Source organism: Zalophus californianus, chromosome 1 (genome assembly GCF_009762305.2).
Source record: "Zalophus californianus isolate mZalCal1 chromosome 1, mZalCal1.pri.v2, whole genome shotgun sequence".
Lineage (NCBI taxonomy): Eukaryota > Metazoa > Chordata > Mammalia > Carnivora > Otariidae > Zalophus > Zalophus californianus.
This window is the reverse complement of record NC_045595.1, coordinates 106,869,659-106,894,612: the sequence shown is the minus strand read 5'-3', so window position 1 is coordinate 106,894,612 and position 24,954 is coordinate 106,869,659. Positions and strand designations below refer to the sequence as shown.

At 36.8% G+C, this 24,954-nt stretch overlaps 1 protein-coding gene across 2 annotated transcripts in view; it reads right to left on the bottom strand.

Annotated features, from left to right (window-relative positions):
• The window catches only part of MBNL1 (muscleblind like splicing regulator 1), a 201,540-nt gene extending 183,598 nt beyond the window's left edge, over positions 1–17,942 (bottom strand). Inside the window, exon 1 of one of the 2 annotated variants that reach the window (XM_027584022.2) lies at positions 17,865–17,942. The gene's annotated coding sequence lies outside the window, so the exon portion shown is untranslated. The remainder of the gene's footprint in view (positions 1–17,864) is intronic. The other variant, XM_027584005.2, reaches the window with a different exon arrangement.
• Positions 17,943–24,954: the final 7,012 nt, after the last annotated feature.

Genomic DNA, 24,954 nt, shown 5'->3' with positions numbered 1-24,954 from the left:
ACCCAGTATTTAAATATAAATAACTTATATTCTATTATGTATTAGGCATATATAATATGCTATGTAATACAACACATTGTATGTATAATTTTTGTGCCACTTAATGTGTAAATCGCTTAAGTGTGAAAATATTATGTAAAATCAACATATTTGTCTTAAAATGTTTATAAAGATTAAAACTGAGTTACAAATATTTGGACATATCTCAATTAAGCTATTTTACCTGAAACTTGAATCTAAATCAATATAATTATTTTGGCATCAAGCAATAGGGCAATATAAAACATACATTTCAGAATTAAAAGTTTAGAACCACAGAATTTTAGTTGGGAATGGAGCGTTAGAGATGATCTGGCCCTATTCCTTTGTTAGACCAGAAAACATAAGTAAATTGGCACCGTGACAGAACAGAACTGGCATCAATGTCTTCTGCCTCTCCCGGACCATTTGTTGTCATTGTTTTTCTTAAAAACACTGATGGCAACAAGAAACTCTAATATAGACATAAAGGTTCCCCAAGTTTAATGTGAAGAAGGGCCACCCAAGACTTTCAGTATAGTTCTTTATTCCTCTATTTTTTCTTTCCTTTTTTCTTCTTCTTCCCACTTTCCCCATTCTTCCTTCCTTCTTTCTATCAGAAAATACTTTTCACATAATCACTCTGTTCCATATTTCACAAATGTTTATTGAGCATCCACTGTTTTAAGTCCTGTTCTGGGAGTACAGTTTGAGATAGGAGCACAGCCCAAACACTTCCCTCAAGGAATTTACAGGCTGCTAGGGGGAGCCAGGCACTACACAAGGAAAGCATAAATATAAAGAAACAGGTAAACATGGGAAGCAATTTCAGATGGCAGTAAGCACTGTGAAATAAGAGAAAGCAGGTTAGCGGGACTAGGGAGGGAGGGTGTGTGTTCAAGGGCATGGTCAAGGACTGAGGTAGTCCGAGATCAGCAGAGTCCTCAAGAGAGGCAGAACACTGGCGGAAAGACCGTTCAAAGGAGTGGGAACTAGAGGTCTTGAGCCCTGAGTCCCGATTTGACACTAAAGCTAGAAGTCCAGTGGTGAATAAAAACAAACAGGACAGCTAACTTCAAGGAGCCTACAGTCAAGTGAGAAAAACAATGAATCCTAATCAAATTAATCACACTCAAAATGTACAACTGCAGTCATTAGACCTGGGGTCAGTGGGAACTAGCCAAGTGTTTGGTTGTATTAGAGGTGGGGGATGGCACGCGATCCACATTTGGTTTTCACAAATATAACTAGAGTACTCTCTTGACTTGTTAGTGTGGAGGCTAATGGTCTAGTCCCAGAACAGAATGCAGGAGTTGCACCAAAAAGAGTGGGCTCTGCCAGGAGGGCAAGGGGCAGCAAATGGCTGGAGGCCAGAGGAAAACCCTTAGCAGTGAGATACAGTGAACATTAGAATCTTACATCTGAGAACTGAAGAGAATCTATAAGGTGACCATCTCCATGCCTTGAGGAAAGTGAGATGTTTGTGTGTGTGTGTGTGTGTGTGTGTGTGTGTGCATGTACACACCCTTGCACACACTTTCTTTCTTTCTTGAAGTCAACACAGTATAGAAAATTCAAAATTACTGAAAATAGAATATTTTTATATAAATCAGCAGTGATTCCAATTCCCAGAGATAGTCACTGGCCATACTACAGTTTATATTCTTCCAGGTTTTTCTCAACACATTTTTTACATAGCTGACATTGTATTATATATGCAATTTTGTGTTCTGTTTTCTTTCCCACTTAATCTCATAGTATAACTTTATAAAACAAATGACATCTCTCATGTCATTCATTTGAACCTTCATTTATCACATGAGGTTATGGGGACTGGACAATTGACCCTTGACCAAAACCTCCCAGCTAATAAGGGGCCAAGGCTCCTGACCCACAGTGTAGTGTTTCACATCCTATATCCCAGATCCTGAATTAATGTGTCTAATATGTAATATATTAACATTCTACCTGGGATATACACATGTTTTTAAATAAGAACTGTCAATAAGGAAAAGCAAATGTACAATAATGGTCTTTTAATAAATAAAGCAGTTACAAAAATAAATATAGGGACACCTGGTGGCTCAGTCAGTTAAGTGTCTGCCTTCAGCTCAGGTCATGATCCCAATGTCCTGGGATCAAGTCCCGCATGGGGCTCCCAGTGCAGCGGGAAGCCTGCTTCTTCTCCCTCTGTCTGCTGCTTCCCCTGCTTGTGCGCTTGTGCTCTCTCTCTCTCTGACAAATAAATAAAATCTTAAAAAAAAAAAGATGAATGACATACAATTTGAATTTTTCCTTTCTTATATGGGACACTGAGAAGCAATCTTCCTCTATTTGCTAACAAAGTTATTACAAAATAAGCGAGCAAAAATTTATGTGACATAATGCTATATAAAGATGTAAGAACTCAGGAGTGTGAATTAAGGCAGTCATTTTGGGAAGTAACTTGGTATTATCTGGAAAGGCTGAAAAAGAAAATTTTCTATGACACAGCAATTTCAGCCCAGGAAATACACCCTAAAGAAACAAAGGGTGCCTGGGTGGCTCAGTCATTAAGCGGCTGCTTTTGACTCAGGTCATGATCCCAACGTCCTGGGATCAAGTCCTGCATCGGGCTCCCTGCTCGGTGGCGGCGAGCCTGCTTCTCCGTCTCCCTCTGCCTGCCACTCCCCCTGCTTGTGCTCTCTCTCTGACAAAGAAATAAATAAAATCTTAAAAAATTTTAAAAAATAAACAAAAATATGAAACAGGTAGCCAAGAAGCCAAAGTGGACATATTACCTATGCATGTTTATAGTGTGTAATTACACGTAATATTATGAAATGCTTTCTACCATCTCATAAAATTGTGTGTTGTGGCTTAGCCCAGAATCCCCTATAATCTTTTAAAAATAGTATCTAATAGGTCTTATAGTGTAAATGTTATAGTGTAACTCTTTATGTACCATAATGCAAACATTTCTACCTACTGACTCTGTCTATGTAGAATAAAAGCACCTGAAAATATGGCCATTGCCTTATTGGTTCCCAAAGGCAAACAAATTTCTGAAAATGTCAATAGCAAGTTTGATTTTTCCTTTCCTGAATGTCTATTTTATCTCTCCACTCATTTCGTATTTGGCATTCTTTCTTTGGGCTTCTATGATCATCTGTGTCCCTGTCTTTTCTCATTCCATTGTTGGGTTCTCTCTGGATCTTGTCGGCCCCTCTTATTCCTTGTTACCTCTCTGTTGCCAGAAATCACCTTCAGACCATTTCTCAACAGGTGTCCTAAAGGACTTTTGAGAAAGAACAACTTTTGTTGCATTAATAAATGGTGGGAGATTCACATACACATGTTTTTCTCTTTTTCCCCCTCGGTGCCTTGTCCAATAGTGTGGAAACTGAGCAGTACAGTCATAAATTAATTCTAATATCTTACCGTAGGCATTGGTATGCTGGCTATTGCTTCTTAATTCATTTAACAAATATTTATTGGGCACTGATTGTATGCCAAGAGTTGTGCTTGGCACCGGGGATACAGAAATTATTAAGATTTCTTCAAGGTACTCACAGTCTAGTTTAGCTGGTGGGGTGGGGTGGGGGTGGGGTGGTATATGTGGGAAAAAAAACCCTCACACTTTTGGGGGAAAAAAGTATAGTAAATGAAACAATCCAATTAAATTCAATAAACCCGGAGTGCTCACCATGTGCCAGGCAGATGGTAAGGAGGCTAGGGCTGCGCCAGGCCTTGCTCCTCACAGATTCCCAAGAGCTGGCAAATGGTAACATTACCTGGCACGTGTTAAGTACTTCCTGGCAGAAAGAAAGACAGAAAAGTCATAAAGGACAAGCAACTTGATCACAGGAACACTTTGAACAAATCACTGCCCTAGCAATGTGAGAAGAAAGTTTGTTTTTCTAATTTTTTATGCTGCTATTAGCCTACTGAGGGCCAAGACTAGTTCCCAGACTGCGGGCTTCCTCACCTCACCTTCCGTGAATCCCAGGCTGGCTTTGCAATTCTTTCCTCCCTTCCCTCAGGCCTTCAACAACAAATCCTCAACTAGGTGATAGGAGATTATCTGATTAAAGTCATTCACACTAAGGTGAGCTTGAGGCTTAATCCTTCAAAAGTGATTACTTTGACAAAAGATAGTTGGTTAACCCTAATGAACTGCTAACTGGCAGAGTTTGAAGGGCTCTTGGGGAAGCCCCCCCTTCTCACCCTCCCAAGATGCCCACCCTTATTTCCTTCCCTTTCTATTTCCTCTCCAGAGATAAAGGAAGAAGGGAAACCGGTGAATTCAGGAATGTGAGGGGACTCTAATGGCACATAATCTCTCTTTGCACTCTCCCAAGAGGCAAATGAGGTGGTATTATGAGCCCATCCTAGAAATGGGGAGACCAAAAGTAAGGCAATGGTTCCTGACTTTGGCTTCACTTTAGATCCATAGAGTGCAATCCAGACCAATCAAATCAGAATTTATGGGAGTAGCATACAAGCATCAGTATTTTTTTTTTTTTTTAAGTTCCTCAGATGGCTCCAATATGCAGCCAAGATGTCCTCCCACTGAGCTAGAGTTCAGGAAATGGAAATACCCAGAATCAGCGGTGACCCATTGACCTGGTCCACTTTCTCCCTTTGGCAAGGCAAGTAAGTTCTATTTGGCTGGAAAGAAACAGTGTTCTCTGCAGGAAACTCTGTCTCAAATAGAGTTAGGTGTGGGTAAACCGGCACACATATGCATCTAAAAATGTGGGAATCAGGACTAGTTGTCTGAAGCTAAGGTGGTAGTGCACATTTGTCATGCACCTGCTGGTCATGGTGCTTCTTAGGCAACCTAAACATGTTTCACTTTATACCAGATAAGCATCAGTCGTCTGTCTGTGGGCTTAAAAATAAACTAGGTATGGTTAAGTCCACACAGAGGATAATCCTACGTATTCTATAATGCTTCGGTTGCTGTTTATTTATAATTCCATATCCTGTCTCCTAAGAAATTGTGATCATGAGCACCCTTTGAGAATGACATTAGGGTCTCTGAGAGATCAAAAGTATCTTAGGCCACTTCCTTTTGGATTTATTTGTATCAAACTATAGAATGTGTATGCATGTGTGTGTGTGTATTACATAAAAGTGTGCATAGATACACATATGCGTGTATGTGTGTGTGTGTGTATATATATATAACTTTCTTAGAAATAAAAAGTCTTGCAAATTCTTATATACCTTATGAATTCATTCAGTAAAGTAACATGGTTAAATCATAAATACAAATACATTAATGGGACGTTTCTCATTCGAATCTCATTTGCAGGTAACATTAGAAGTCTTAATTTATGGTTGTTGTGAACGTGACATCCGTCCCAATGGCCACACTTGGGAGGCTCTGAATGCCCATATTTTCTGCGACAGGCTTAGCAATGAGTAACTGCCGACAGGACCTGATCCCATTGAGCCTTCCCAGTACTGAATGTATTTTTAGACAATGTTGAACATTCTTTTCCCTTTTCAAACTTTTTCTGGCTATAGGTCACCAGCTCACCAGTAACCGCTGCATTTTTCACTGTCTTTTTGCTGTCAACTTTCCTATCCAGTTCACAAATAGTCTTGGCATAATTCCAGCCTTTCCCAGATTCTGAGACTATAGAATGAGCAAAGCTAGACCTCAAGGCTCTTGAAACATACAGTCCAGCCGGCTATAGATATGAAATAGTAAATAATTATAATCTATTAAGTAAACAATATAAATGTGCAATGTGTAGTGACAGAGAGCAAGAATGTGAACAGGTGAATCTAAACTCAAAAGACGATTATCATTATCTTTATGATCTTTCGGGTTTTTTTCCCCACACAATTCAAATGTCTAGAATTACAGCCATGTACTTACACTACACGTCTTCAGTGCTGGAATTCCTTTTAATTTGTAAGACAGAATTCTATTCCTGGTTGCATGAAACGGTGATTTTATTTCTATCAGGATGCACATTGTCCACCATACAGGCCCCGAGGGCAAGGTTTGGGGAAATCTGTGACTGATCACTACTATGCCATCCTTGCTGTGTTCTTGTTGTTTACTTTCATTCATTTCTTGGGCTTAATCTTTTAAGGTTATGACATCTACAAGACAAAGCCAGCTTCTCTACCATACTTTCAGAGAAGTATAGCATGTCAGCTTTTGAATTAACATATGAAAATCCAATTGTTTCATCTTTTTGTTTTGTCAAAGTTAAAGGCTCTTTTTAAATCTTTGTTCCTGGATGTAAAATTATTATTTTTTTTCTGTTCCCGAATATAATAGGTAATGTGTGCTTTAAAAAAAATGATGTATCAAGTGCCTTTAATGGGAGTTTATTAATTCTGTTCAGGTGCCATCGTAAGATGTGTATGCATGATTATTCTAGACTAGCAATACAGCACTAGTCTATAACTCCTACCCACATGCTTACTCCCATGCACAGTGTAACTTCCTTCTATAGCTTCAAGACTCCCACGTTCCTACAAAAGCACTTTCCTACCTGTCATTTAGTCTTCACAATTAAATAAAGAAAAAGTTAAGTGTTTGAAAGAGGCTGGCCACTCTGGGCCTCTCTTTTCATGAAGCCATTCTTCTCTGAAGATAGTCTAAATTATAGACTTAGCCAGAACAGCTTTTCCTCTTGTGAAGACTTTGAAGTCTGTTTATTCTTACAACACTCTGGTAGGTCTGTCTTGGTAGAAACTGTAAATAGTTTGTCAGGGTCCCTAAAGACCAAGAACTCTATGTGGGCCTCGGGAGGTGTTAACTTCGTTAGATTAGCCTTGAACTTGTGGAAAAGGGCATATCTGGCACCAAATATCCAACTTATATGAGACAGCCAAAGTTAATTATTAAGAAAAAGGAGTACGTGGATGATGCTTGGTACAACACTGGGTATTTTCCTTACTGTGATGGAAGAAGCCAGCTGAAGTCAATCTATTTCATTTATGACTAAATTCTCAGGTGACTCGAGAGAAAACGCAGCGTCCTTTGGGGTTACTGGCAATAGGTATACACGTGCCAAACATGACACGGGGGTTAGCTTCCACTGGCAAGAGCCATGGCTGCTACAGCCTGGTCTTTCTGCCTGGGTTGTTGGCTCCTCTCGGAAACAGCATAGCCACCTCTCCCCCACCAAACGGTTGCAATGGCTTGTGTTTGCACCACACTCCTCAGAAGAATCAGGTTAAAACAGAAGGGGGTGTTATTTCCAAAGCTGCTGCTCTGCTTTTGCCTTGACTCCTATGAAATAAAGACAGTCTTTGGAGTCTGTTATGACACTCTCCCCGACTCTCAGTTTCCTGCTAACATAAAATGTCTACCTCATAGAATTGTGGTAATGAGTGATTTCACAGGAGTTGAGCTAGCATAGGTCAGGCCTTTGACAAATTGCAGCTACTATAATTATTTGAAGTGATGAATTTAAAAATAGAGAATACTTAAAAAAAACAAGCTCATGTGAAACTTCAGATCTCTTCAAAATATGAGGATTAAAATCAAATTATAACTTTAATAAATTTACAGCTATGGTTTATAAGATAAAAGACAGATCCTCTCACAGTTTTTTGAATGGACAGGGAGGATGTAATCTAACGGGAATCCAAGATGTTCCCTGGAATGATCAGCAGGCATTTTAGAAACATCACTCTTAATTGACCAGAGCACAGCTTTCTTTTGTCCAACTTTCCCCCTACACTTTGGAGCCATATGTGATTTTTTTTTTTTAATGCAGTAGGAGCTGTTGCCACAAGATAAAAATTTAGTTGTCTACTTGCTTCTTTTAAGTAATACAAGTCAAGAGATGTTCCAGGCATAGGCCCTCCCTTTTTTTTTTCAGCTTTTACTCCTACCTCCCTGAAAAATGTATCTCTCGATTTCATCAGAACAAACACCCTCGGAGCTCTAAGTGGAGAAAATAATGATTATGTGTTGCTAAGTACTATTTAGTAACAAAGGTTTGGGCCATGGGAATGGTGACATCACCCACAGAAAGAGGAACATTTACACTTTTGAAAGAGATCCTTTTCCAACGCGATGGGTCATCAACCAGAGGAACAAAGCCAAATGAGGCAGGAGGAGAGGACACCTGGCTCTGGAGAAGGCGTTTTTAGCATCCGAGTCTGGAGTCATGCCCCAAGTCCACATGCTCTTTCTACGCTCCCCTCCTGAATCTAGTTCCTGTCAACAAATGTGTACTATTCTTACTGTAGAAAATCTGCTACTCTCATACTTCAGTATATTTGCTTCTTGGTGAATCTGTCCACCTGGAGTAAGCAGCAGGTCAGGAAGTGGCTTCCTGTTTCAGGAGTGTTCTCTAAATAGTGACATATTGCAGATATCCATGCATTTACACACGCATGCTCTTGGAAACCACACGCCATCTCACACTTTGCAATAATCCAATGATACGTGAGTCATCATACCCACGTGTTTGCATGATACAATGGACCGCATCACTTAAAAGCACGTAAGTCATCTGTACTCTTCCACACTTCCCAGGATGAGTAACATAATGATTTTCTATTTGGGCGTTGTCAGGAACACTCAAAAGTCGGCTTGTGGCTCCTACAATCTCGTGTCTGCCTGCCTTGGGGAAATTACCATTGTGTTCCTCCCTACCCCACCCGTTGTCATCCTAGCCACACTCAGTCCAACACCACTGGTAGGTTTTTTTGTTGTTGTTGTTGCTTTTGTTTTTTTTGGTCATTGTCAGTTCTTAACCCAAATCAGAAATAGAAGCAGCCACACTGGTTGTCATTCTCAAGTATATGGGGATGCCATTTGTTCTTAATAGCTATTAGGTTTGTTTAAATATAATAATAATAATAATAATAAGAAGAAGAAGAAGAAGAAGAAGAAGAAGAAGAAGAAGAAGAAGAAGAAGTCGTTTTTAGTAAGATATTCTATATTCCCTTCCCAAATCACACTCAGCCTCCCAACTCCCCCAACCCCCCCGCACCAAAGTTGTGTCCATATAATTCTGAGATTTAAAATGTAATAATTGGATGATTGATCTCTTGGGATAACACAAATAAATCAGAGGAAATTTATAATTATTCTGAAAATGCAGTGTAAATAACTGCTACTTGTAATAAGAACAGGTTGATGCTGCAAGAGTCCCTACCATCATTGGTGCTGGGATTTGAGAAGAATAAATAAGAGAACAGCTGTTGTCTCCAGAGACTGTAAAACAGCCTTTTCTCTAGTTTTATCTACTTCATATCCATGCAGAAACTAAGGTGCCTGATGACCCCATTACCAGATATCAGGTTACCTATTTCAATGGCCGCGATAAAGGTCGGTTATTCCCCAGGAATTTTGCTGAAAAATCTTAAATTGATTCATTTAAATAATATTTAAGCCCTTTTCACTTTTATGAAAAGGCAAGCAAGAAAATGAGTTAACTTCTGAAGATAAGCTCAGCTTACTTGAAATTTATCTAAATATAACAATTTATCACCTGAGAAAGCTTTTGACCTATGTAGTAATTGCTGCTTCTCTTCAAACAACAGTTTTTCCTATCCTGTGTTAAACACAGATAATGAATGGGTCATATGTTGCACCTGTTTCCCCAGTACATACACGTGCCTGTCCTTGCAAATATTTGCTCAGAGGGTACAACTCCTTGCCTTGGCCTACAACCTCGGTAACCTGGCCCTTTGTCAACCCCAGCTCCCTAGCTTCATCTCCCACTACCCTCTGAGACCTGGACTTTTTCTATCTGCTTTCCAGATAAGCAGATCTCATTCCTGTCTCTGCACTTGCCCATCATTCTTCCCGGGGTCCTCTGCATGGAACACTCAAACTTCTCATCACGCAGGTCTTAGCTTAAATATTTCCCTTTCACAGAGGCTGTCTTGGGAGGTCAGGTAGGTAAAGAAGCTTCCCTTCTCTGTTTCTCTGTCCTTTTATTTTGCTGAATTGTCTTCACGCTGCTGTCTGTCATCATCTGAAATTCCCTTTCCAAAAATTTACTTGTTTACTGGCTTACTCATCATCTTTCCCCACTAGACTGAAGTTCAACTCCTTCAGGGTAGAAACTTGGTCTTGGTCACTGTTTTCCCACAGCATCTAGATGGGTGCTTAATGCATATAATACTTGATATATGAATACATGAATAGATGCACTTCGAAATGGAAACAGAGGCTTCTCACAAGAATTAAAATCCTCTCTTCACATAGCCCACTTCCTGAGAAGAACTACAAAGGCAGGGTCACCAAATACCTCCTCTGGCAGGACTATAGAATAGAAAAAAAAAAGTGCCTCAATGTTAAATTCATGTAATATTAAAATGTTTTTCCAGTTCTTTGACAATTTTCTGAATTTTTTTGAAAATGTATTACCTGAATCCTTTTCCACTTCATCTGATGAAAACTTTGATCATTCAACCTTAATGCTGCCTCCCCCAGGGAGCCTTGTGCCATCACTGCACAAAGAAGTATAACTCTCAAGTATTTTAATGTCTCAGGTGACACTTTGCATTTTTCATATCGTGCTGAAAATTCATGTCCTTTGAGATTTTTCCTACTAGAGTATAAGCTTTCGGAAGGGCTGTGCCACATAATGTATACATTTATAACTATATTTAAACCAAAGCTTTGCCTACCCTGCTTCTCAATATAAGTACTAGAGGCAGTATATTAATGATAAAGATCCATTGTAGAGACAGACACGCCAGGATCAGTTTTGTGACCATTATCAAGCTAACTCTCAGAACATTTTTTTCCTTAAATCTGTAAAATAGTAATAATGATACTTATTTCACAAAGTTAGTGAGGGAGTTAAATTTGTTAATCATGTGAAGCACCTAATATACAATGGTATTTTTAAAAAACTGGTACTAAAACCTGGTACTAAAAATGATATGCAATGGTACTAAAAACTAGTACTAAAAAATGTAATAGTAAAGTAGTAAAGAGGTATGAGTACAAAAGTTTGCAAAAAGTTAAGGAGATATATTTTTTTAACTTAACATTATCATGATCATCATCATCACCATCATCGTCATCATCACCATCATCATCATCGTCATTTAGGACCTAGCAGTCTCAAGAACCAAGTCCTATGTTTATAACCTTAAACTTGATCTGTTGGATACACACACAGAACAACCCCAAACAGTTTTCCTAGAATAGCTTTAAAATCCACTTCAAGATGAAAAATAGAACCAGGAAATAATTACAAAACAATATGTGAACTATATGCATAGCCATGAGGCCAGCACAGGCAGATGGTTAATCAAGGAAGAATTCTGGAAGGAGATTGCTCTTCCATCTGGCTTGAGGGAAGCAATGAGCCCTAACTGGCAAGGGAGGATGGGCACATGTTTTTCTTGGGGGTGAGGGCAAAGGCAGAACGAGTGCAAAGTCAGTGGGGCAGCAATACAAGAGTGATTGCCCCCAGGATTCTAAGAGATTAGTGGCACCCACTGTGAACCCATCCCTTTTTAGCTCAGTGGAAGAGAGCCAATACACAAAGAAGAGAACTCGGACAACAACTATTTGTTGTCTCCAGGGACCACTTCTTTTGTTTCAGTTCCTTTCCCTCCGTGTTAACAGAAATATCCCACCTGACAATTGCATGGCAGTGCAGAACACCACCATAACCATGGCCTCCTAACATGACCTTGGGAGATAGCTGTTATTTTTAATATGTTTGTTTTATTTGTATATGAGGCTCAGAACTGGTGAGGCCTTGTGCTTACTCATCATTTGAGTGCCTGGTATGTTCCATGCATTTTTCTAGACACTGAGGATGTAACATGAACAAAACAGACCAAACCCTGCCCTTACGGAACTTACATTTTAGTAGCAGAAACACAGTGAGTAATTAAACAAAGAAATAAGGATAAAAATTTTATGTAGCATTGTGTTATCAAGAAAATTAAAATGAGCTAAAAGGATGGAGTGACTGGGTTAGGGACACAATAATAAAATATGTAGTTGGTCATGGAAGACACCCTTAAGGAGGAACATTCAAATATCTGAATAAAGAAGGGTTGTGTCACAGTAATGTGTGGGAAGAATATGCCAGGAAAAGAGAGGGAAGAGCATGTGCAAAGTCTCCGAGTCAGGAATGAGCTTAGGATGCCCTAGGGGCACAATAAGGAGTGGAGCCAGAGCATAGCGAATGAAGGGATGAGAGGTAGGGTATGAGGATGGCGATGTAGGCAGAGGACAAGACACATAAGCAACAGAGGATTTTGGATTTTTTCATAGTTAAAATAGGAAACCATTAAAGAATTTTGAGCATGGAGTCACATGATTTGATTTCTATTTTAAAACATCATGCTAGGCAGGAATGCAAGAGTTGAAAAAGAGGGATTTCTTAATAGACTACAAGAAGAACGGAGATGTCCAGAACAGAGATGATAGTGTCTTACACTGAGCTCAAGATGGTGGAAAGGATGAACCTGGTCAATGTTGGGATGTATTTTGGAAATAGAACTGACAGGCTTGCCGATAAATAGGATGTAGGTGAGGGAAAGAAAGAAACTAGTGATGCTTTTGACCTGGATAACTGAGTATAAGGTGGTATCATTTACTAACCAAAGAAGATTGGGCATGGAGCAGAGAGAAGGGTGGGCAGTGAGGGGCTTTCTTTTGGACATGTTAACTTTAAGATACTGTTAACATCTGAGGTTTAATAATCACTTTAGGGTATGAGTACAAAAGTTTGCAAAAAGTTAAGGAGGTATATTTTTTTAACTTACAGTTATGGGGCTAGATATCTGGAGAGAAAAGAGAAAAGTAACCATCCAAGATTCACAGTCAGTAAGTGACAGAATGGAAACTGAAAATGAATCTTGACACTGACCCACTTTCTCTTCCTACCTCAAATATCAGGATGCATTCATCATTATGAGTACTAGAGTAGAATATGGGGGAGTGCTAGGGGCAGGAATCTGGAATCACTTATAGAAAGGGTGAGAATTTTTCCAATGCTTGTGGACTACACATATTCATGGTTGCTTCTTATCTATTTTTCTGTAGATGTGATGATACATGCACATTTAACTTTTAAAAATCCACTCTGGAATAATAAATTAATAAGGTTGACCAAATACCTCCCGATAACCTACTTTCTTTTCTGACATTGCCACCTTTTGGAATGTCCAAGAGAATAATTAACTTCAGACTAAATGTAGATTGAACAGAATTGAAATAGGAAGTTATAAATATAAATATAAAAGTTTAACCAATAACTCAAACAGGTATTTGACAATTTGAGCACCATAATAATTAAGGCAGCACGGAATTATAAACCACTGGAAAGACAGAAATTTGTGACTTTATACCAGTAACAGATATATAAATTAGTAATTAAATACAGGAGAGAAGGGAGTTCTTTTTCTTACTTTAGAATGCAAAAGTCTGACTGAAATACGCAGAGAGTGCTGGAGCTGGAGAATCATGATTTTATAACTATGATGCATTACAGTAAAGACTGCATCAGATGAGAACATCAATTAATATTAAACCCAAAGGGAAATTTTTCATGAGGAGTTGTCATTATAAAAGGGAGAAATGAGGCAACACTTTGACATGGCCACCTAAATTAGCATTACCAATGGGGCATAGATGAGCATCGTGTGGCTCTAGGTCCGATAGCATAAGGGGAGACATCACCTTTGCAGTATTCTAGCAAAAAATGCATGACCATAATCTCATCATGAGGAAATGTCAGACAAATACAAATGGGGAACACTCTGTTAAAAAGAAAAGAAGAAGAGTTGGTGGATAGACTTTAAGGTTTTCAATCTTATAAAAGATAAAGAAATGATGTGGAAATGTTCCAGGTTAATGGAGGCTAAAGAGACATTGCAACTAAATGTAACACATGACTCTAAACTGGATCCTTTACTGGAGGGGAAAATATTATAAAGGGTATTATTAGATAAATAGCAAAATTGGAATATGGGCAAATATTAGATAAAAGTATTGTATCGATGTAAATTTATGAAGTAGATATTGTAACGATTACATAAGAGACTACCTCTATTTTTAGCAAGTACAAGCTGAAGTCAAGGGTCATGTTCTTTTATAACTTACCCTCAAGCGGTTCAGAAAGAAAAAATGGAGACAAAGATATAGATAGAGAAAGAATAAGAGCAAATTATAAAGCAAATAGAGTAAAATATGAAGATTAGGTAAATCTGGGTAAGGGCATATAGGTATTCATTACACTATTTTTATTTTTACAATTCTTTTAAGCTTGAAATTATTTCTTAATAAAAAAATTTAAGTAGATGAAGTATAATAAGCATTTCTAGTGAGCATTTAAGAAACTCCAATGGCATTAAATACGATTTTTACTCAGAAGGCAGCCTAATTGCCTTGAGAATGTTCCTGCCTCTTCTCTAATTCAGATCTGTTCACCAGCACAGGAAAAGCGAATAAGTATTCTGCTTCGATTTTTTTTCTTATGCAAAGTGAAAATAAATCAAACTGAGTTATGATTAAAGAAAAATGCTGCTAATTTTGTTTTTTTCAGAATCAGAACTGTGGTGATGTTTTTCACGATCAAATTACTATTTGTGTTTGTTTCCAAAGTGAAAAGAATTTTGATACTGTGATAACCACCAAATATTGAAAAAACTGAGAACTTACAATGAGATATCTGTAAAATAGAATAATAACGAGCTGTGACGTTTTATACTAGCTTGTGGAGTAAAACCAGTAGGCTAACTTCATTTCTGATTTACTTTCCATGGTTCCAATATGATTTAATGATGTTAATGCCATTTTCCTTTCAATTTGGATATAAAACTACAAATTTGCGATTTTCCGTAGTAATACTGAAAAATTAAGACCCATTTTTGTATACATATAAAATAATGAAAAGACAAAGTGGGAAAGTATTTAGAAAACATCAAATCTATTAGTGTCTAATTTTAGTTCATATAAAATAATAACAATATCAATGATGTTAGGGAAGTATCGGAAACAACAATTCTCAAACAGCAAATAATTTACATTTTAAAGATTTCAAAATTAAACAGTGTTTTTATTTTCTAGGGTACAGATGTGTACATTACACTGCATAAAATGTATCTTCTTAAATGGAAATATTCAGAAATGTAAAAGAACTTGCCTTTATTCTTTAAATTTGCGGAAATTATTTCCTGTATGAAAATGAGATACATGATCTCTCTTACAGAGCACATGTACTTCCAAAGTACATATTTTTGTGAACACAATAATTTTCCCATTGAACACATATTTTTATTAATAGAATTAATATGTTACATGTGGCACTTATTTGGAAGTCATGTCCACTAAAAATAAATAGAAAATCAATGTTTGTAAGTGGACACAAATTTGCATTTAAAAGGTTGGCAGGGACACATTATCCAGATTCAGAGGATTTTTGTTTCTGAATTCAAAACACACCATCCCTCTTAGTCTGCACCCAAACCACAATCTTTCTTTCGGGCAACAAACTCTCATCTACTTTTGCAAATGAGAAAATGGCCGAAAGAAGGGGAAACCAAACAAACAAGTGTTTCAATGTTTGAAAAGTTGTTTTGGAAGTCCAGTTATTTATGTTAAGAACAAATAGCATCATTGTTTCAAAGTGAAATTATTATTGGAGAGGTAATATATTTGCCAAGGTGGGATAGAGCCCTCTAGAAGCAGGTCATTCTCTTGCACAGGTGGGCAGCTTTAGAAAGTTCACACGGTGGAGGAGGGGGCAGACACCCACTAAACTGTGAGATTCGTTGGCTCAACCCTGGATTTCAACAATCTGATGGATGCCCAGTAAGATCACACACACATCACAGAGTCAACCATGTCTTATCAAGACAGAAAATTTCACAATGCTATACAGCAGTCACCCAGTTTCAACTTATATTAGTCAATGAAAATTTATGTCTTAGAGTCACATGAATGTAATCTTAATGAAACAGTAAAATATACATCTATAGTTCAAAAGTAAATATTTATGTATGCCAGTAATAAATTATTTACAGTATTATATCTAATTTCACTTCAAAAAATTTGGATTTGGGGGTGGATTCTAAAGGCTTTTTCTTATTACACTATGTGAAAGAAAAGCATAAGCCATGCAGCTTGCTATTCTCCCAGTAATGGTAAGATCGCCCCCTTTAACAATCCGCATGACTCAAGGAAACCCAACCAAATAGCACTAATTTTTTTCTGTAAATATGATTTTGTCATAGAACAAATTCTAAATTTATTTTCCATAATCTAGAACTAGGCTGTTCATTCAGAGACTTTAATAGTTCACGACAGTCACAACCACCACAACTACAACACATCCATCTTGCCAGCAAGATAGGATTTTCTCTACTTCTTTGGCCTTCATTGGCATTCTGAATTACAGTGTTGATCAATTTAGATTGTAATTTCCTTGGGCTATGTTTTTCTTGGTTGTTATCAGTTATTCCGTGTAATACCACACTATGTATGACAAACACACAGCACTTGATAGTTTATGACATCAAAATGTCTCATCCTTTAAAATTCTGGACATTTCAAAATACTTCCACCTTTTTTATTAAAGAGAGGGACATTATAAGTGGTGGTGTTGCAAAGAACAATAATCAAGTTCTGGTATGTTTAATTAGCGTGTGATACATACAGATGAGTATACAAAATTTTAATGGATTCGTCACAACTATCAACTTAATTTTAAAATTTTGATCTAGTTAAGAATGTTGAACTCGAGTCTACGGTTCATTGCCTGAATTTATAACACTAACAATCTGTTTTTCTTCTCTCTGTAACCAAAGACAACTACTCCCGTCACAGCACATTGCATGAAAATAATTTTTTTAAAAACACCCTATTTTCTAGATAATGTAATAGAACCAGTGTGACGGCATTGTTTAACCAAATTGATTAAAATTAAGTCCATTAATTTATGGAACAATGCAGACTTTCTTTTTCAGAAGCCATGTGATTATTCTAATTAAAAACAAACCAAATTAAGTAAGCATTCAGATATATTATTTGCTTAAAAAAGATTTAAAAATTGCTGTATGAGAAATACAATTCTTTTAAATAGTTAATATGTATATACATTACTCTAGCTTGGCACAAATAAAAATAATTCTGCTGCATTTAGATTACTTTAGAGTTGCCTAATGAAATTAGTTTCAGCTTAGTTTGGTCCCCAATTATGAATCCAAATGGTCTTATAGTTCTTGCTCCAGTTTTGGGCATTACAATGCAAATTAATCTTAAAACAAACATAAATTTCTAAAATTTGATTTACTTACCTTATTTACATTTTTAAATACTACTATCTACACTACAAATTGCTTTTTCGAAAGTCTTTAAGTATCATCACAATGTGATGATATGAAAAATAATACTGAAATGTAACACTTTAAATAATATTATATATTTTCACAGTAGGTAGTAACAAGCGCAAGAATATCTTTTTTCCAGAATATGTCCAACTAGTAATATGCAAAATTAACAAACAAATGTAGGTAGGATAACTTATACATGTTAGGAATTTACTGGAGCGAGGGGAAGAAAAAAGTTTTCAAAATTTATATTAAGACAAAAGTTCTTTCAGCACTAAACTGTGTTCAAAACTATGAAAAAAAGAGAGTTTTTTTTTTTTTTACTTTTCAGTTAAAATAATTTGGAGATCAATAAGAACTTTAAAATTTCCCAGCTTTTTTTAAAAGGTTGTATGTGAAGTTGAAACAGTAAACTTAGTAAACCTCTTCATTTAAAATATTGAGTACTTAAAATTATCAGATTTATCTAATCTATTTTATAATCCAACCAACATTTAAATTGTTGTTCCACAAACAGGAATCCAAATAATAAAATGAAAAATAGCAAGTGAACACTTTCTTCTTACCGCAATGTGTTATTTTCAGTTGCTTGTCAAGCTGCTTAAATAGTTGAGTTAACCAGCATCTCGAAGGGCTCTGACTCCACTCAGCTCTCTTTAGTCAATTTTTTTTTCTCTGCAAAAGGACACTCTACCAAAAGAGGAAGTTGTGAAACATCAGAGTCATTTTGCTTTATAAATTCTATGGAGAGTGGAAAAGTCTTCACAAACCTTACATTTAGTATCATGGTGACAGGCTATAATTTGTGTGTATATATATATATATATAATTAACGTATACACAAATTTATATATGTAAGCAACTTTTCAGAAAGTTAAGTTATTGAAATCTATACTTGATTATGCAATGCTCATTTACATAAGGAAACATCTCCTCTGTAGCCAAAAGATAATCATAGAAAAACAAAATACCGCTCTATGCAGACAAAAACTGTCAAGCTGATACATGAGGAATAAACTTGCTTTTATAAGACTAATTAATTTAAACTCTTTGGAGTATGACCTAAATGCTAATCTGACTGTAGACATATTGTAAAAAGAAAAAAAAAAAAGCTTCAGTAAACGGGCATTTTCCTGGAACGTGGGTAGTGGTTTTTTACCTACAAGCCTTAAACTTCCTTTCTCATGAATAGCTGCCTGTTACATATAGATAAAGCATTGCAAAACTGAAACTGTTGCTTATCCATAAGCTATGGTCTCTCACAACTTCAGCCACAAGAATAAAAAACAGGTGCAGGTCCTGCACTGCTGAACATAACTGGTTAAGTTTCTAACAGGCTGGAGCACTAATTGAAAATATTTATGGGACGGTAGGGACAATGATAGAAAAAGGACACAAAAACAGTTGATCAAAGCTAACACTATTGCCAACCTCAAATAGAAGGAACTACTCATATATATACTTCTCCCAGGTTACTGAATAGCAGAAGCAGATTAACAGTGGCAATTTGTATGTGGCAGTCCCTTTCACCCTCCCTTGCTGTTGGGGAAGCGAAGGGGGGTGCAGAGTGGGTTGCAAGAATAACAGTAATTATGCAAACCTCCACACACTGCAAGAACCACTTTCTGGACTTTGGAACTATCATGCTCCCAGGGTATCACACTCTGCTTTTTACTTAACCATATTTTCAAAGGGGCAATAAAGAGCAATTAGGAGATAATGAAAAATGGAAACATTTTTCCCTTTCACCTAAACTCCTACGTGATGTGAATTGGCAGGAAGGAAAAATAAATGAACAAAAAATACTGCCACCAAACAGCAAAACACCAGAGCATCATCAGTGTAAAATTGGATTGGAATTCTTCACTAGATACTTATGAGAAAATCCTTGAAGAAAAAGTTATTAATGTGATTAACATCGCTTAGATTGTATGTGTCTTGAAAAATTTTAAATATGACCATATTTGACTTTTGTTGTAAAACACGAGGTCCATCTGCACGTCAAAGACCCAGGCTCACTACCAAAAGCGTAGTGCTGGATATCAGTAGATGGTTTTAATGTGCTAGCTCAGTATTTGTGTCCCTTTCACGTGGATGGTGGATGTGTATCTCCGTTTCTCCAAGGATCCTTTCCAGGCTGGTGAATATGCTCAAGGGTCCTCCGTCTTAGACAGTTCTCCTCTGACTGACCTGCCCTATGACTTTCCAGTTTGAAAAAGTTGTCTTCACTGACTTCCTTAAAGTCCTCATAGATGGTGTGTGTGTGTGTGTGTGTGTGTGTGCACGTGCACACACATGTGCACACGTGTTTGTGGGTGTGCACTAGAATATACATAAAATAAAATTGACAATTTTATCATTTTATGTATATAGTCCAGAGACATTACGTATATGCACATTATTGTACAACCATCACCACCACCCATCTCTAGATCTTTTCGTCCTCCCAAACTGAAACTTTATACTCATTAATAATAATAACTTCCCATTCCTCGTCTCCTCCCAGCCCCACCCAGTCCCTGGCAGTCACTTTTTCTACTTTGTCTCTATGAATTTGACTTCTCTCAGGACCTCATACAAGTAGAATCATAGAACATCCGTCCTCGTAGCCGGCTTATTTTACTTAGGTGCATCCCAGGTCACAGCATGTGTTGAGAATCTTCTTCCTTTTCAGGCTGAATAATATTCCATTATATGTATATGCCACATATTATTTATTTATTCATTCTTGGATGGACATTTGTGTTTGCTTCTACCTTTGGCTATTGTGAATAATCCCGCTAAGAACATGGGTATGCAAATAATCTGTTTGAGTCTCTGCTTTCAATTCTTTGGGGTATATTCTTTTTGGGTATAAAACCAATAAATAGAAATTGCTGGACTCAAGTATTCTTTATTGCTGGATCATATCATGATTCTATGTTTAAATTTTTGAGTACCTACCATACCATTACATTCTCCTGTCTTCTTCATGCTTCATCCCTCTGCATTCTGGTTTCTGCTTCTCCTATTCACTGAGACTCTCTTGCCGAAGTCACCAAATGACTATGTTACCAAATCCAAATGATACTTCAAAGCTCTCTTGACTTCTTTGCAGCATATGCCCCTGGTGACCGCTTCCTTCTTGTAAAAGTGCTCTCTGTGCTTGAGTTCTTCACCCTCTCCTTCTGATTGTGTAGCAATTTCTTCTTTGACTTTCTTACAGGATTCCTTAACTGTGTTCATCCACTTAATGTTGCTGCTTCTCAGGATTCTGTTCTGAGCCTACACAATCCACAATCTCCTCAGTGTACTTCCATGGTATCAATTGGCAAACACTTGTTGCTCCCACATTTCGGTTTCCAACCTAGATATCTCCTTAGAGAAGTTTTGACCAGTACAAAATACAAGGTCATTTTGACTTGTGATCTAGAGAAAAGCATCTGCATAAAAGGCCCAAGATCAGCCAGATTTTTTACTTCTATTGTTTAACCTTGGACAAGTCAGCTATTATTTCTTGAGCCGTTTCCTCATCTGTAAACTCGGGCCATAAACAACCACTTTGGAGGATTTTTTGAAAGATTATTTGCCTAACATTCAAAAATTATAAAATAAAGAATACTTTGTTGTGTTTATAGTATAAAAAATACAGTTAAAGGAAAAGGTCATCCTGTTTCCGTCTAGCATGAGTCTCCATATATATATGACATATGGAATGAAATAATTTTGTGGGTCTTTAAATATATATAACATCACGGTATATTTTTCACTCTGACTTTTTTTTTAACTTGCCAGTATAGCTTGAACATATTCCCAAGTTATTCTTTTGAACTGACTCATACACATCCAATCCCCCATTGATAAAATTTATGTAACTTTTTCATAATTAAAAACAGTGTAGCCAGTCACCATTACAGATGCCTCCTTAAAAGTATGTGCAAGGCTTTCTTTAAGGTTAAGTATAGGAAAGCAGAATTGTTGGGCCAGAGAGTATGCACATTTAAAATGAACATTGTTACTGCCAAATTGCCCAGTCAAAAAAAACAAAAACAAAAACAAAAACAAAAACAAAAAACCTTACCCAGTTTGAACTTCCAACATTTCCTGTTTTTCTCCTCTATTGTCACTACTTGATATAATCAAACTTTAGAAGATTTGCCAATCTGATGGGCAAAAAAATGGTGTCTTAATATTTTTAATTTGTTTTTCCCTGATTATTATGGAGATTGAACGTATTTTAATATTTGTATCCCCTTTTATGTTTCCTGTTTTGTAAATTGCCTGTTCGTTCATTCCAGACATTTGTTTTTTGGATAATTGTCAACTTTTTATTGAATTGCAGCATTAAATTTACCTTCTGTTTTAATGTATTGTAATCATTGTTTTTTTTTTTAATGCTCCAGTCATTGAATACTGTAGCTTTTTGAGATGATCCCAATATTCTTTGATAATATCCTTGCATTTTGGCACAAGATGTCCCAGGCTCATTTTGTAAATTTCCTATTCCAGACCTAAACTTGGCCCTTTCGCTAAGGGGCCTTGCTTCCTTCTAGTGGGACAGGGGTTTTTGAGACTGCAATTTAAACATTAGTGGTGCTACTGGGTTATCATTAGCATTAGGCATACACTGGGTTATTGTAAGCATTAGCAGTTAGTCAATATAATGTTAGTTGTTCCTATATGTGAAAGAGTATATATTTGGAAGATATATTTAAATATGTACTAGGAATTTATAGCATGCATTAACATTACACCATATTTTGCATTAAAGTAATAACATATCTGATACAAGAAAATATTTTCTGTTAAGTAAAAATTAGGCACTAAAAAGGATATTTTGATAAAGAAAGGCAATAACATAGTCATTGTTATATCATATCTGATACAAGAAAATATTTTCTGTTAAGTAAAAATTAGGCACTAAAAAGGATATTTTGATAAAGGCAATAACATAGTCATTGTCATGTCTTGCATTTGGACCTTTCAAAATACCCTTCCAAAGAGATTTCAAAAATCATGTAGACTGGAAAAATATTACACAACTTCTGTATTTTTCATTTTTTCATTCACATTTATCATTATGATTCTCAATTTGTTTTCTTTTTCGTATTTTGCTGTTATGACTTACCACTTAAAAGTAAGTAAAAATCTTTACATTGGTCCTTGAAAAAAGATTTCAATTAGAATAAAATAAATATATTCATGGTTTTAGCCACCATTTTTTCCCAAGACATATTTCATGGCCACTTTAAAACTAATGAAGTAGCAACATTTCAATTGCTATCTGCAGAGCTCAGTGGCGAGAGAAGTACTTCTGATTCACTGATTTTATTTTTAATTTATTAAAGAAATGGTTTCAATAATTAAGTGTTCATATAATTGTCTTGTTTTGTTTTGCACAGCTAGAGAATTGAAGAGGAAAGCACTGTTTGATCATTCTTAAATACCTTTGACCCTCAGGTTCTTTATCTCTAAAAGAGATAGAGAATACCAGTTTCACTGGGGTGCCATGAGGATTAATTAGCTATTATAGGTAAAGGGCTAAGCACATTAAGTTTCCTGATAAGTATGATGCTGATAACTCCAAATCTAATTTGAAAAACACAATTGCACAAAAAATTTCTTCTAAGTTGTGAATTTATTTATTTGAAAGCATTACAAAGGTTTACAAATTAAATCACATCTAGTTTTACATTTATATTTATTGTGTTTGTTAAGAAAAAATGAATTGAAGGAACCAGGACTATGGGAGATTTGTGGAGAGTCATTTGCTCATTCATCCATTCAATATTTATCATCTGCTCTATGTAAGGAGTCGTCCTAGGGACTGGAAATACAAAAAAGAATAATTGGACTCTGCAGATTATTCTGTTGGTCTTGCCCTTTCCTGTCCTGCTTTTTTTGCCTGGAGGCTGATCTCTACACAGCATATACTAGACTAATTGGTCCTTTTCCTTCTGGTTGCTTTTAGCCAATAGATGCATAAGCAGGAGATGGAGAGAGAGAATTTGAAGTATGTTTTTGTATCCCCTTCATCCTGTGAGGCCACGGTTTGGGAAGTGGCTACATTGCTCTCCACACAGCCAGGCTCCTCTCTGGCTGCTTCTCTTCCTCAACTATACCTCTGATCAAGCTCCAGTAACACGGTTCTTCCTTGCCTTTCAGGTCTAGGGGTGATAACAGCTTTCTACCATTGCTAAGCTATAGGTGCTTTACCGTACCTGGTTGACTCCTAATCATTTCAACACTTCTCAATAATCCTCTCACTTAATGTACTGTTTCAGGGAGAACTTACCCTACATTGGTCCTGGCATGCAATCAAATTATACATGTTACATTGAAAGTGACGTAGTAAAAGGTATACAGTTTCAGAGGAAACACAAAGGTGGAAAATTATGGAAGATGTACTAGGCTGGGGGAATCCAGGATCGCAGTTCAGAGCAAGTGACGAACTAAGACTTGAAGGATAAGGGTAAGGAGGACTTCATGGGTATTTAGCTGGGTTGTGTTTGTGGGGCGGGGTGGGGAGAGGAAGGGAATTGGAAAAGAAACAGAAGTCAGAGAGAGAGAGAGAGTATCCTATTCATGGAACTGCCTGAAGTATGCTATTTAGGAGGGATAAGCTAGGGGTTAGAAAAGGGGATCATAAAGGAGCATATTAGAATAAGCCAGAGAGGAGGCATCAGAAGATGATGAAGGGCATGGTAAGGAATGGGCCATGAAATATGACCACTGAAGAAGAAAAAAATTACTTTTAGCATGGGCAATCAGGGCTTTGGGGTATCTGTACTTTTTCTTATTCCTTACTGATTCTCTTTCTTTTGGTAATAAGTTTCATGATTTTTTTCTCTGAGGAACAAGCCCATCCTCAGTATCAGCTCATGTAAGGGAGGCATTAATTATCCTCATATTCTAACTTGGTGTAAGTACATGACCAACGTCTGGTAAATGAGTTTAATCCTTTTCCTTTGTCACAGTGATTGGTTTAAAGATGGGTAGGTGATTCAAGCCAGCCAGTGAGACTTATTTCTGGAAATTTTAAGCTCTGATTTTGCTGGGATTAGCTAGCTATAAGACCAGGTTCTGATGATATCATCAGAGTCCCTGACTCCAACTATGCCTGAACTCTTATCTCTTGGTCTTTTCATTTACTGAGCCAAAAAATTCTTAGATTTCTGTCACTTACAACCACAAAAGTCTTTTACATCAGGAAGAAAACTATAGAGGAAAAGATGTTTTATTTGGAGTGTAAATATCAATATCAAGAAAAGCAAACTTTTCAGTGTCCCTGGAATAGCACTGTCCACTAGAAATACAATGCAAGCCACATCTATCATTAAAAATTTTTTAGTTACTACATTAAAGAGAAATAGGTGAAATAAGTTTTAATAAAGTGTTTTATTTAACTTAATATGCAGAAATATTACTATTTCAATATGCAATCAATATAGAAAATTGTACCCTGTTTAATTTTAAAATTTATTTTTATTTTATTTTTTTAAAGATTTTTATTTATTTATTTAAGAGAGAGACACAGTGAGAGAGGGAACACAAGCAGGGGGAGTGGGAGAGGGAGAAGCAGGCTCCCCGTGGAGCAGGGAGCCCAATGCGGGGCTCGATCCCAGGACCCTGGGATCATGACCTGAGCCGAAAGCAGACACTTAACTGAGCCACCCA